Below are 13,169 nucleotides of genomic sequence, written 5' to 3' on the forward strand. Positions count from 1 at the left end.
TATAAAGGAGATAATTAAAACATCCTTAAAACAAATGGCTGAATACTTGAAAGAGTCTCTGGCAAGAAACCTAAACTATGCCTGGGGCCTTCACCTGCATCCATTCTTCATCATACCGTTATCAGGGATCTTCTGACCACTAACATAGAACAAATAGAGATCTGTGCTTACAAATGTCATTTTCTGCGCTGTCTCATTTGGTCAGCTTTATCCTAGTTCATTTGTAGGAAACAATAAGCAACAGTTGCAAGTTGTAAACTTGGAGTAGTTTCTTGAATGAGAGCCTAGGGCAGACTAGAGGTGCCTTTCTCTGCCTAGACTCTGTTCTGTACTGACTTACGTAGTTACTGTCTACATGCCATGAGGTCTGAGATACTGATTTGTTTTTTGATTTGTTACAGTTACAAAGTTTCAATATTTTCAGCCATTGTGCTTTGTGATGTTTGATTGTGAGCATATTTGTTTTGTAAAATAAAGTTTTGCCAATTTTGTAACCACAGTTGAGTGCATTGTGCTCTCAGATACCCCGATCATTGCCCATTTGCGTTGCTTGCAGCCTACTTTTAATAGTGTGTATAATACTGTGAAGACTTTCCTATTCCTATTTCCTATTCTAAAGGAAAGTACCCTCCATCCCTGTGTCTACCACCATCACCCATCTCTCATCTGCAGCACCTATCAGACATTGCTGCCTTGTTTGAGGTTTCTAGCTTTTATTTTATTTATTTATTTTTGAGAGAACATGAAACGTTTATCTTTCTAAGTCTGGGTTACTTCACAGTATGATATTTTTCCAAATCAATTAATTTTTTGAAAATTTCACACTTTTCTTTCTTTTTAAAATTTTTATTGGTTATTTTATTCATTTACATTTCAAGTGCTACCCCCCCCTTCACAGTTTCTCCTCCAAAAACCCATATCCTGTCCCCTTTCCTCCCTGCTTCTATGAGGGTGTTCCCCACTCACCCATGTACCCACTCCAGCCTCACTGACCTAGCATTCCCTTATGCTAGGGTTCTAGCCTTCACAGGACCAAAGGTCTCCCACCCCATTGATACCAGATAAGGCTATCCTCTGCTACATATGCAGCTAGGGCCATGGGTCCCTCCAAGTGTATTCGTTGGTTGGTGGTTTAGTCCCTGGAAGCTCTTGAGGGTCTGGTTGGTTGATACTGTTGTTCTTCCTATGGGGTGGTAAACCCCTTTAGCTCCCTCAGTCCTTCCCCTAACTCCTTCATTGGGGTCCCTGTGTGCTCAGTCTGATAGTTAGCTGTGCTCATCCGTATCTGTTTTGGTAAGGCTCTGGCAGAGCCTCTCAGGAGGCTCCTATCATCAGGTACTTCTTGGAATCAGCAATAGTGTCTGGGTTTGGTGTTTGCAGTTGGGAAGGATCCCCAGGTGGAACAGTTTCTGGGTGGCCTTCCTTCAGAATTTCCTTTAGATAAGAGGTATTTTGTGTTAAAATTTTGAGAAGAGTAGGTGGTCCCATCCCTCAAATGGGGGCCATGTCTAACCTCTGTATATGGTTTCTATAGATTCTCTCTCCCCTTTGTTGGGCATTTTAGCTAATGTCCCCCATTGGGACTTGGAAGTCTTTTGTTTTCTGGCATCTGGAACTTTCTGTTGGCTACTCCCAGTTTCCCTTCCCATTACTACACACCTCTGTTCAACTTCCTGTCCCTCTGTGCTTCTCCCCCATCTCCTCCCACACCTGATCCTGTCCCTTCTTGTTCCCTCCCCCTCCTCTCTTTCTCACAAGTCCTGCCCACCCTCTATCTCCCATGATCATTTTGTTTCCCCTTCTAAATAGGATTGAAGCATCTACCATCGCTAACCTCAAGCTCTACTATGGAGCAATAGTGATAGAAACCTGCATGGTATTGCTTCAGAGACAGGCATGTAGTTCAATGGAATAAAATTGAAGATCCAGAAATGAACCCACACACCTATGGTCACTTGATCTTTGACAAAGAATCTAAAACCATCCAGTTGTTTCTAGCATTTCTAATGATGGCAGTCATGACATATTTTCTTGTTCAGTGTAATTGTTCTCTTCTATTTTATGACCCTACTTCCATAGCAGAGATCACTTCCTTATATGTAGTAATGAGTGGCTGAATTTGTCACAGGTCTTAAGAAGTACCCTGTCTTCATGTTTCCTCTCAGGAGCTTCAACCCTTACTTGTTTCCTTCAGAAAATCATTTTGTCCTCTATTTTCAAAACAGAGAGAGCGAGAGAACAAGACAGAGAGAGACAGAGACAGAGAGAGACACAGAGAGACAGAGAGAGAGACAGAGAGAGAGACAGAGACACAATGATTTTAATATTTCTGCTAACCTCAGCAAGCAGTGACTATCAAACATATTTCCTATGCTATTGTAGCAAGAGTTATAGATAACAGATGAATGGAAGAAGTTAATTTGTTAATTAGAGGGTCCTGGAGAGGATAACTCCATAGGAAGACCAACAGAGTCAACTGGCCTGGAACCCTGGGGGTTCTCAGAGACTGAACCACCAACCAAAGACCATACATAGGCAGGACCAAGCCCCCTCCCACACATACATATGTAGCAGATGTGCAGCTTGGTCTAAATGTGGGTCTATCAACTGGAGCAAGGCCTGTCCCTAAATCTGTTGCTGGCCTGTAGATCCTTTTTGCCTAACTTGGTCACCTTGTTTGGCCTCAGAGGGAGAGGATGTGCCTAGAGTGACTTGATACATCAGTGAGGTGATAAAGGGAAGAAGGTGGGAATTCCCTATTCTCATAGGAGAGAAGGGGATAGAGGATGGGGGAAAGGCCTGTACAAGGGCTAGGAGGAGAGGACTGTGATCTGGATATAAAGTGAATAAACAATAAAAATAATTAAATACAAAAAATTTGCTTAGTATATTATTATATTCTGATAAATGATTGACTCAAAAACCTAGGAGATTTTACCCAAGAACATTTTTTAATTTAACTATTAAATATTATGTGTCATCAAAAAATAACAATAAATATCTATCAGTTCTGTGAGGTTAAATGTCATGTTGTGCTTATTTGTCAGAAGTGCTTTCACCACTTCAGTGGAAGGAGAGGTGTTTCTTGTTTGATGGTTTGTCATGTTGTGTGGAAGTTGCATTCTTTTGAGTTAAGTTTCTGTCTGCAGTGATCACAATCCAAGCCATGAAATAAAAAAAAAAAGTTTAAAAAGATGACAGCTCTTACTCTATACCCAGTTCCTAAAGTAATAGGTGTGCAAAGGACAAAGAAATAAACACTAAAAGTCTTGAAAAGTAAAATTCCAATCATCTCACTTATTAGACCAATCACCATTAATATACAGGTAGGTAGCTTTTCAGATTTATTTTCTATTTCTCTAGATATTCTATGTCTATTTAATATTAGATTAGAGATGGCTATACCTGGTCATATTTAACACTTCATCTAGGAAGGGCAAGTATATAATTATTCTTTCACTAAGATTCAAATGTGAAATGATGTAGTTTGATTCTTATTGCATAGCTTTGTGTTATATTATGGCTTTTGTTTTAAACTCTAACTGTTATGCAGGCAGGAAGTTGCTTCAGTCTGCAGACTCCATGTGAAGTGCACAGAATTATGTGATATGGCAATCTGACTCGGGAATTATAACATGTGATTGTAAACAGTTGGCATGTTTCAGAAACACAAGTGAGATTTTTCCATTGGCCTTTTCAATTTATCAGTTGTGGTTTAACATTCTCATCACACTACAAACATCTGAGCTTATGAAACAGTCATGGAATTGGTATACCACATGAAAATACTGCCATACTTTCAACATTTTTGTTAAACCTGTTATGATGGAAATATTTTTTCTTGGAGTAGTAAGATACATAACTCTTAATGAGTTTCAGTAACTCAAATAGGAAATTTAAAAGGCATCCTCGTATATGTTCGCAAATGAGATGGTTCTTAGGAGAACACAAACTTCTATCAAAGTTCATATGCTGGCACAAGGTCAGTTATTCAGTATTCTGAAGTATGCCCTTTATAGTCTCTATCCAAAGAAAACATAGAACTTCATTTCTTATCCTTGGCAAACCATGTTTTATCTAAGGATCTCTAACCTGCTGAACTGTGATTTATACTTGCCTATGCAAATGTGTAGGTCATTTAAATGCTATTGTGACTTCCACCATTAACCATGAACAGAAGATACAGTACACTTATGCAGATATGCAAATAATTCCTTAAATTCAGCAAATGAGAAAAAGAAGGGGGAGATAATATAGCGTTCTCTATAAATAGTAGTCAGGAGTAATTAATGAATTAAAAATGAATTAAAAGGCTTTAAATACACAAAAACCTCATTTTACTTACAGAGTAGAAGGAAATAGATGGTGTATGTCAGGTAAGAATGAGCTAATTCCACACTGTGGGTGATGGGTGCTTAGTCATTGATCCACATGAGTCAGTTAACTTCTCAAGAAGTTTAAAGAAATTCCCATCTTAACCAAAATGAGTGAGTCTCACAATGAAATGAGTCAGATGTTTTTCTCAAGTGCAGAGTTTGTGCTGAAAGGAAGGGTATAAAAATAAGTGGAGATGTTTTTAGGGGTATAAGGAGAAAAGGGTAGAGGGATTAGAATATGATCAAAATACGGAAATGTCAAAATAAACTATTTTTGAAAATCACTATTTTCTTTTTTTTAAATATTTTTATTATTACGTATTTTCCTCAATTACATTTAGAATGCTATCCCAAAACTAATAATCATTCTAACACCCCCAGAGACTCCACAGATATTACAGATGTGTTTCCAGGAAAAGAAAAAAAATGTAATAAGTCCAGTGAGCAGGAACATAGTAAAAGAAATCAAATAATTCAATGGTTATTGTTGCCCGAGCCTTAAACTACTAGATACCTACCTACCCTTGGGGGTTGAGGGGGAGTTGGTGCAGAGTCAATGACACAGACTCCAGGAGCAAGTAAGAAACACTACAGCAAGCTCATTTGAACCCTTCTGCATGCTCCTTTAATACCCTCCCCCTGCCCACCTTATTGGTCCCAAGAAAGCATGTCTTCTAAACAGCAGTTCCCAATTGGCTGGCATTGTCTACACCAGCAATTCTTGGTCTCTCAGACAGTCCTCAATTAGGTCCTCCTGCAGGAGATGCTTTTATGGTTGTGTGGTGTTTTCGTAGAGGTGGCCTCACTGTTCCTCTGAACTAAAATAGGAGATCACATAGAGCTCAGAGACTATGCATTGGTTTACCTTTAAATTCCACTGATTAACTTGAAACCACAGGAACTAGATGATTATGTTCATTCATGTTATTAATTCTGTGGATTTTAACTCTTAGTAATCACATGGTATTGTACATTTTCATGGAGTGAATGAGATTTTTAGTACTTTAGTTTTATTATCAGAGAACATGATAGGTTAAATTCCCTACTACTTTTTTAAAAATGAAACAATCTCTTAGAAAATTTTGAGATGAATCACTATAATTTCTATCCTTTATTTGCATTTTCTTTTTCATTTTGTATTTATTCTTCTTTCATACACTATATCCTGACCACAGTTCCCCCCTCTACACTCTCTCCTACCTACTCTTCCTTTATTTCCCTTCAGAGCAGGCCTCTCTCAAAGGTACCAGCAGAATAGAGCATGACAAATTACAATAAGACGAGTTATAAACTCTCATATCACTGTTGGGCAAGGCAAATCAATAGAAGGGAACAGCTACCAAGAATGAGCAAAAGAGATAAAGACACCCTCCACACCCCCCCCCATGATAGGAATCCCACAAGAATATCAAGAAATGTAATCCAAATGTATATGTAGAAGATCTGGCTCAGTTCTATACATTCTTGTTGACTCAGTCTCTGTGAGCCCCTATGAGCCCTGCTTAGTAGATTCTGTAGCCCATGTTCTCATGATGTCCTTGAGCCCTCTAGCACCTACAATCCTTCCTCCAGTCTTCAGCAGAGTTCTGACTAATGTTTGGCTGTGTTTCCCTGCTCCCTTCAGTTACTGATGGAGCTCCTCTTATGATCATTGAGCTGGAAAATAACCTGCAAATATAGAAGAATACCATTAGGAATCATTTCACTGGCTTTATTTTATTGATTGATTGATTGATTGATTGATTTAGCTTCTTTCCAGTCCTGTTTGTTTCTCTCCTATATTCCTGGGCTATTCAGCCTCTGGATTTTGGCCATCCAGACAATGTCAAATGTAACCTCCCCATTGTCACATGGACCTCAAGTTGGACTAATCATTGGTTGTCTACTCCCACAAGTTCTGCAACACCCTATTCCAGCACATCTTACAGGCATGTTAGGTTGCAGGTTTTGTGGCTGGGTTATGCTAGATGCATGTCTGCAAGTATAGCACAATATCATTAATAATGTCAGGGGTAGGCTCTCTCTCATGGCCTGGGGCTCAAGCTGTGCCAAGCATTGGTTGTGAATTTCCTCAATTTCTGCTACATTTTTACCCCTGCACACCATGTAGGCAGGACAAATTGTATGTCTAAAGTTCTGTGACTGAGTTTTATATGCCAGTCCCTCGAATAGAAGTTTTTTCTGGTTACAGGAGATATCCATTTCAGGTTCCATATCCTCCATTGCTAAGAGTCTTAGCTGAGGTCACCCTCATAGATTCCTGGGAGTTTCCATTGTCCTAGGTTTCAAGCTAGTCACAGAGATCATCCCCAGCCATTGATTCCTGTCCTCTCTCCCTATACATGCTCCCCAAGTCCTACCCCACTTAACCCCCTGCTTTCCTCCCTTCCTCCCTTCCCCCCTTCCCCACCGAGTTCCATCCCTCCATCGCTCCATCGTTCCATCCCTCCATCCCTCATACCCCCACCCCTTGTCTATTCATTTCCCCTTCTGCTCTTTTGAAGGGAAAGGAGAAGTAAATCAGGATAGTGTCGCACGCACTATCATCTCCCCAGCAAGAACACACGCAGACAACCGGATCCTTCTGCAGCAATGCTTTATTACGCTAGCTTCAGCATGAAGAGGAAGACCCAGAGCCCCAAACAGGCGCTGCTTATATACCCCTTAAAGCGGCGTGTCCACACCTGATTGGCTGCTTGCTCATGATCCCATTGACACGCCCCCGGATGAGCTGTGACTTGGCGCCAATACTCTTTCGCACATGCGCACAATGCTTGTTTACTGGAAAATTCCTGCAGGCGCAGCTGAAGCCAGCGCCATCTTGTAATGGCGATTGCGGCTCTCCACAAGGGTGGGGTTGGGAATGAGAAATGGGATGTGTGGAGAAAGGAGAAACTGAGATCATGACTTATTGTATGTGAGTATTAAATAAATACTTCTGTTGCTACTATAGAACTGTAATTTTGCTACTATTATGATTCATATATAAATATCTGATGTGCAGAATATCTAACATTCAAGCCCCATGAAAGGGTTATTTGACCCCTCAAAGTGGTTGTGGCTCACAGATTGAGAACCTCTGCAGCCATTCTAATAAATCCCTTTATGATCTTCATTGCCCTGATCCTGAGAAGGCAAGTAAGTGAAGGTGGCTGTAAGAAGCATCAATGACCCTAGGCCACAGGATTCTTTTCAACGCTCATTACCTTAAAATGTGAAATTTCAGCCCCACATCTCTGAAAACTATGAAAGAGTTGACCAATACCCATTGTGCTATAATAAGCAGAATGAATACACATGATTAGTGTTGGGTTTGTCTCTTTAAGGATGGTATTTACACTGTGTCCAGAGTATTTTCAACCTTTGATGTAATAATCAGAAAAGGAACATTGAGATACTAGAGTGGAATATCAGACTCTGAGGAAAAGGGAGAACATATCCATACCAAACATGCAAGCTGCAACAGAGCATGGCAGGTCAACATTGTATCTTAACTCTGGAGGAAGAACCAAGTATTAATTATAAGATATTGATAAGCTCCTATGTAAGACACAAAAATGCTTATACTTTTTGTCTACTTTAACATCTATATCACTCTATTTTCATAGGATTTTCAAATGAGACAACAAATATTTTTTGTTCAATACAAGAATCATAGCCATTTGAAAATTTTACTCACTCTTGGTGCCATACACAAATATAACAAAATTGACACTCTTTCACTATTTCTGCTACAAAAAGAAAACCTAATCAATGATGCTATGATTAGTAGTTGTCACACAAGGAAGGGTGATGTGATTGTTTGAGTTTGGAGTCCATTGTCCTATGTTTCAGAAGATAAGAACTCCATAGCCTTAGATGCTGTAGTAAACAAACTAAAGTTCTGTGTACCACATAAAGGTTATGTCTTTAGGTTCCTACCTGCAGATGTTTCAAGTCTTCATTCCATGGTATTCTACCCCAGGCACATTTAGTATCATGTTGAGTGCACAAAAATGGAAATATGAGCAAACCAAAATCCTTGAATTTTAAAAAAAAAATGCATGTGCTTCCCCGAATGTGTGAATTTCAATCTTCAATTTCAACTGTTATTTCTTTTGAGATTTTTCATACTGAGTTACATTTGAGCTCCGTTAATACTTAAAATGGAAGCGTATAATAATAATCAGCATTCATTATTGTGTTTGGTAGTTAAAAACATAAAAACATAGCAATGTGGATATATGAATACACAAAATATACTCATGCATACATCCCCAAACATGCACAACCAAAGATACATGTTAATGCAAATGTATTAACAAACATACATGCATATTCAATTATGTTTGTATATATAGAACATAGAACATTTAAATATTCTTCCTGCCCTTCTTAGTAGTATAGAGACCCTATGAATGGTATTTTGGCATGCTATCATAGTGTCAGAGTTTACTTGAATGTGGATAATAGACTTTCCAAACCTCATTCTACAACATTAGCTCAGGCTACTCTACTTATACCCCAGTGCCTTCCCTTGAAAATATAATGTAATTACATAAGTTCTCCTTCTCTTTCTCCCTTCCTCCAACCTCTCCTTTAGACTGCTTACTCACTTTTCAAGTTCATAAGCTTTTTTATTGACCTTGTCAACCTAGAAAGTGGCGGTGCTACTATGTGTCTTTCCTGAAACTCAAAACTTACTTGTTCCTCATTCTTCTACTTTGTCTTGGCCAGATTAATAAACTCTGTGTTTTCCTTTTTACTCTTAGTAATATATGTTCCTGTATGGTTTCTTTTAAAGATTAGATATTATATTATTTGGAGTTCTCTAGAACAACAAAAATGATGGGAAGAATATATATCGAAAGGGATGAGCAAACAAACTAGTTTTCCAATGCTGCAAGGTTAACCCTTAATATATACATAATATTAGCATTATAGAGACTAAACCATATATATATATATATATATATATATATATATGTATATATATATATATATATATATATATATATAAAACAAATGCTAACAAATGCTTACAAATAGAATACATAGATTCCAGTTTAACCTTCCTAGGTTCCCTTTAGTAGTTTAAATACAAAAATAGAACCCAAATCCACCAACTTTCATTTAAGTTTCTTTATAAATTTTTCTTGTGGAGTGTAATCATGCGCAAAGATGACAGTCATAGACATTGTACATAACCTACTACTCCATTATCCAAAGATAATGGGCACATGCACACACATGCATGTGGCACACATGTATTCACAGTATAAACTATATTATAAGGAAATGTTCATATGTGTACATATTGTAAAATATGTTGTCATACATGTAAACATACTGCTTTTTCTATTCTCTTCTTTCTTACTTGATCAATCCAGGAAACAATTGAATGTGATATCAGAAAAGTCCAGAGCAACAGGGATTCCAGGGTGAGTTATCTAAGTAATTATTTCTCAGTTTTCTGGAGTTGAGTCTCTAAAGAAATTTAAACGTATTAGTATCCTTCTATATATGTATTTGTGGAAAAACTGACATATACATATTTATGTACATATATACATATATACAATAGACATATATTGTACATACATACATATATAGGACATGGAAGGAGAATATATATATATTTAATATGAGAATAAAAAGATATATATACATCTAAATCTAGGTTTTTGTATATAAATTGTGGTTTGAATAACTGTGACCCCAATAGATTCATGTGTTTGAATGCTTGGACATTGGGGATGGCACTATGAGAAGGTGTGGTCTTGTTGGAGGAAGTCTATCAGTGTGGTGGTGTGACTTGAGGCCTTCTATACTCAAGCTACTCCCAGTGTGGCACACAGTCCTCTTCTGCTACCTGTGGATCGAGATGAAGAATTCTCAGCCCCTTCTCTATCACTACACCTGCCTGGAAGCTGCCATGTTTCCACCATGAAGATAATGGGCTAAACCTCTGAAACTGTAAGCCACCAGCAAACAATGTTTAGAAGAATTGCTTTGGTCATGGTGTCTTTTTACTGCAATAATGTTTTAACTAAGACACAGATAAAACTACAATACTGGTCTACTTGAGTCTGGTTTATTTTGTATAGCATGGTGTCACCTAGTTTCATCTATATTTCTTTGTAGATATAATTTAATTGTTTTTCAGCTGACTAAAATCCCATTCTGTACATGAAGCAATTGCTTGTTATTTGTTCCTTTGAGGACATATCTGTAGATTGGTTTCAAATCTTAATTGTTATGGAAGTATTGCTTTGGAGTGCTTACTTGACATCCATAGTGTTTCTATTTAAGAGTTTTATAACTGGATCACGTGGTGATTATATTAGTTTTTTTTATATAACTCCATACTTATTACCATAGCAGCTGTGCATATTTATTTATCACCTGCACCACACAAGGGATTCATCTTCCTTCATTCCTATGTGGCACTTACTAGCATTATTCTAATAACCATTGCATTTAGGTTGAAAAGCAACTGGATATAACTGTAATTTCCCTAGAGGTTCTTCCTTTCAGACACAATGGGCTTTGGGCAGGGTGAGCATGCTGGGTGTGGCTCTAAGTTACTTGCACTCTTAGCTAATGTATCTTTTTTATTATTATTATTTATTATTATTTCTTTTTTCTTTTTCCTTTTATACTCCATATTTTATTCCCATTCTGGTCTACCTTCAGACTGCTCTACATCCCATAACTCCTCCCCATTTTCCTGTCTCCACACACACACACACCGGAATTCTAAACTCCCTGGGGCCTCCAGTCTTTTGAGGGTTAGGTGCATCTTCTCTGACTGAATCCAGACCCAGCAGTCCTCTCCTATATATGTGTTGGGAGCCTCATATCAGCTGATGTATGCTGCCTGGTTGGTGATCCGGTGTCTGAGAGATCTCAGGGTCCAGGTTAATTGAGACAGCTGGTTCTCCTACAAGGTCACCCTCCTCCTCTGCTTTTCCCAATTTTTCCCTAATTCAACCACAGGGGTCAGCAGTTTCTGTTCATTGGTTGGATGTAAATATCTGCATCTGACTCTTTCAGCTGCCTGTTGGGTCTTTCAGAGGGCAGTCATGATAGGTCCATTTTTGTGAGCACTCCTTAGCCTCAGTAACAGTGTCAGGCCTTGGGACCTCCCCTTGAGCTGGATCCCACTTTAGGCCTGTCACTGAACCCCCTTTTCCTCAGGCTCTTCTCCATTTTTGTCCCCGCAGTTCTTTCAGACAGAAGCAATTGTGGGTCAAAGTTTTGACTGTAGGATGGCAACCCCATCCCTTAAGTTGGTGCCCTGTGTTTCTGCTAGAGGTGGGCTCAACAAGTTCCCTCTCCGCACTGTAGGGCATTTCATCTAAGGCCCCTCCCTATGAGTCCTGAGGAATCTCTCACCTCCCATGTCTCTAGTACATTCAGGAGGGTCCCCCCCCACACACATCCTACCTCCCAAAACCTGTTTCGATTCTTTCTGCTGATCCTCAAGGCTTCTGTCCCTTTCCCCCACCCAATACCTGATCATGTTCCCCTCTTCCCCTCCCTGTCCCCTTTCCCATCCAGGTCTCTCCCTTCCTCCCCCCTCCTGTGATTACTTTCTTCTCCCTTCAAGTGGGACTGAGGCATCCTCACTTGGGCCCTTCTGTTTGTTAAACTTTTTGGGTTTTGTGGACTGTATCTTGGTTATTCTGTACTTTTTAAAATTGTTAATATACACTAATTAGTGAGTACATACCATGTATATCCTTTTGTCTGAGTTACCTCACTCAGGATGATATTTCTTAGTTCCATCCATTTGCCTGCAAAACTCAGGCTGTACTTTTTTTTTTAATAGCTGAGTAGTATTACATTGTGTAAATGAACCACATTTTCTGTATCAACAGGGGTTATTTTACTTAAGATTTCTTTGGCTATTTGTGGGACTTTTTGTTTGTTTGTTTGTTTTGTTTTGGTTTGGTTTTGGTTTTGGTTCCATGTTAACTTACAGACTGTTTTTTCTAGAGCTGTGAAGAATATCATGCAATTTTAATAAGGTTTCCTCTGAGTCAGTAGATTGACTTTGGTAACACAGCCATTTTCATAATATTAAATTAAGTCAATACAGTAGCATGGAGGCACGTGTGCCTTCTTTAATTAATTGTTAGTGTCTCACAGTTTCATTGCAGACATTTTGTTTAAGTTCATTCCTAGGTATTTTATATATTTATTTTTAAACTATGTGAGAGATTATTATCTTGGTTTCTTTCTTGAAAAAAAAAGGTTGGTATTCTACAGGAAAACTGTTGTTTTTGTATTTCAAAGAAAGTACTCATGCGCTCTAAGTGTGCTTTTGAGACCTTTGACTTTGTCCTTATAGTTGAGGACATCCCAAAGGAGCTTGCATGAATATAAATATACTTTCCTGTCCTACAAATATATGAAGCATAGAATGATCTAAAAGCAGGTAAAGACACATGTATAAATTCCGCTTAATGGTGACCGAGCAGAGCAGCACGGCCTTGATGGGATGCAATCCAGGCTCCACTTTGCTCTCTTTTATGAGTTATTTAGGCAGCCTCCTTTGGTCCACACTAAACAACAAAAATAGAGAAGAGGAGCTGGCGAGATGGCTCAGTGGATAAGAGCACTGACTACTCTTCTGAAGGTCCTGAGTTCAAATTCCAGCAATCACATGGTGGCTCACAACCACCTGTAATGTGATCTGACACCCTATTCTGGTGCCTCTGAAGTCAAACAAGGACTGAGGGAGTAGGGCCGACCTGAGCAAGCAGGGCCTACCGAACTGAGCAGAGGTCCTAAAAAACAAAATTCAAT

General features: G+C 38.8%; 1 long non-coding RNA gene across 1 annotated transcript in view; it reads left to right on the plus strand.

Moving 5' to 3' along the window:
* Positions 1-6,802: 6,802 nt before the first annotated feature.
* The window catches only part of Gm32357, a 33,955-nt gene continuing 27,588 nt past the window's right edge, over positions 6,803-13,169 (plus strand). Inside the window, exons 1-2 of the long non-coding RNA XR_385003.3 lie at positions 6,803-7,293; positions 9,746-9,796. This is a non-coding gene — a long non-coding RNA (predicted gene, 32357). The remainder of the gene's footprint in view (positions 7,294-9,745; positions 9,797-13,169) is intronic.

Source organism: Mus musculus, chromosome 16 (assembly GCF_000001635.26).
Source record: "Mus musculus strain C57BL/6J chromosome 16, GRCm38.p6 C57BL/6J".
Lineage (NCBI taxonomy): Eukaryota > Metazoa > Chordata > Mammalia > Rodentia > Muridae > Mus > Mus musculus.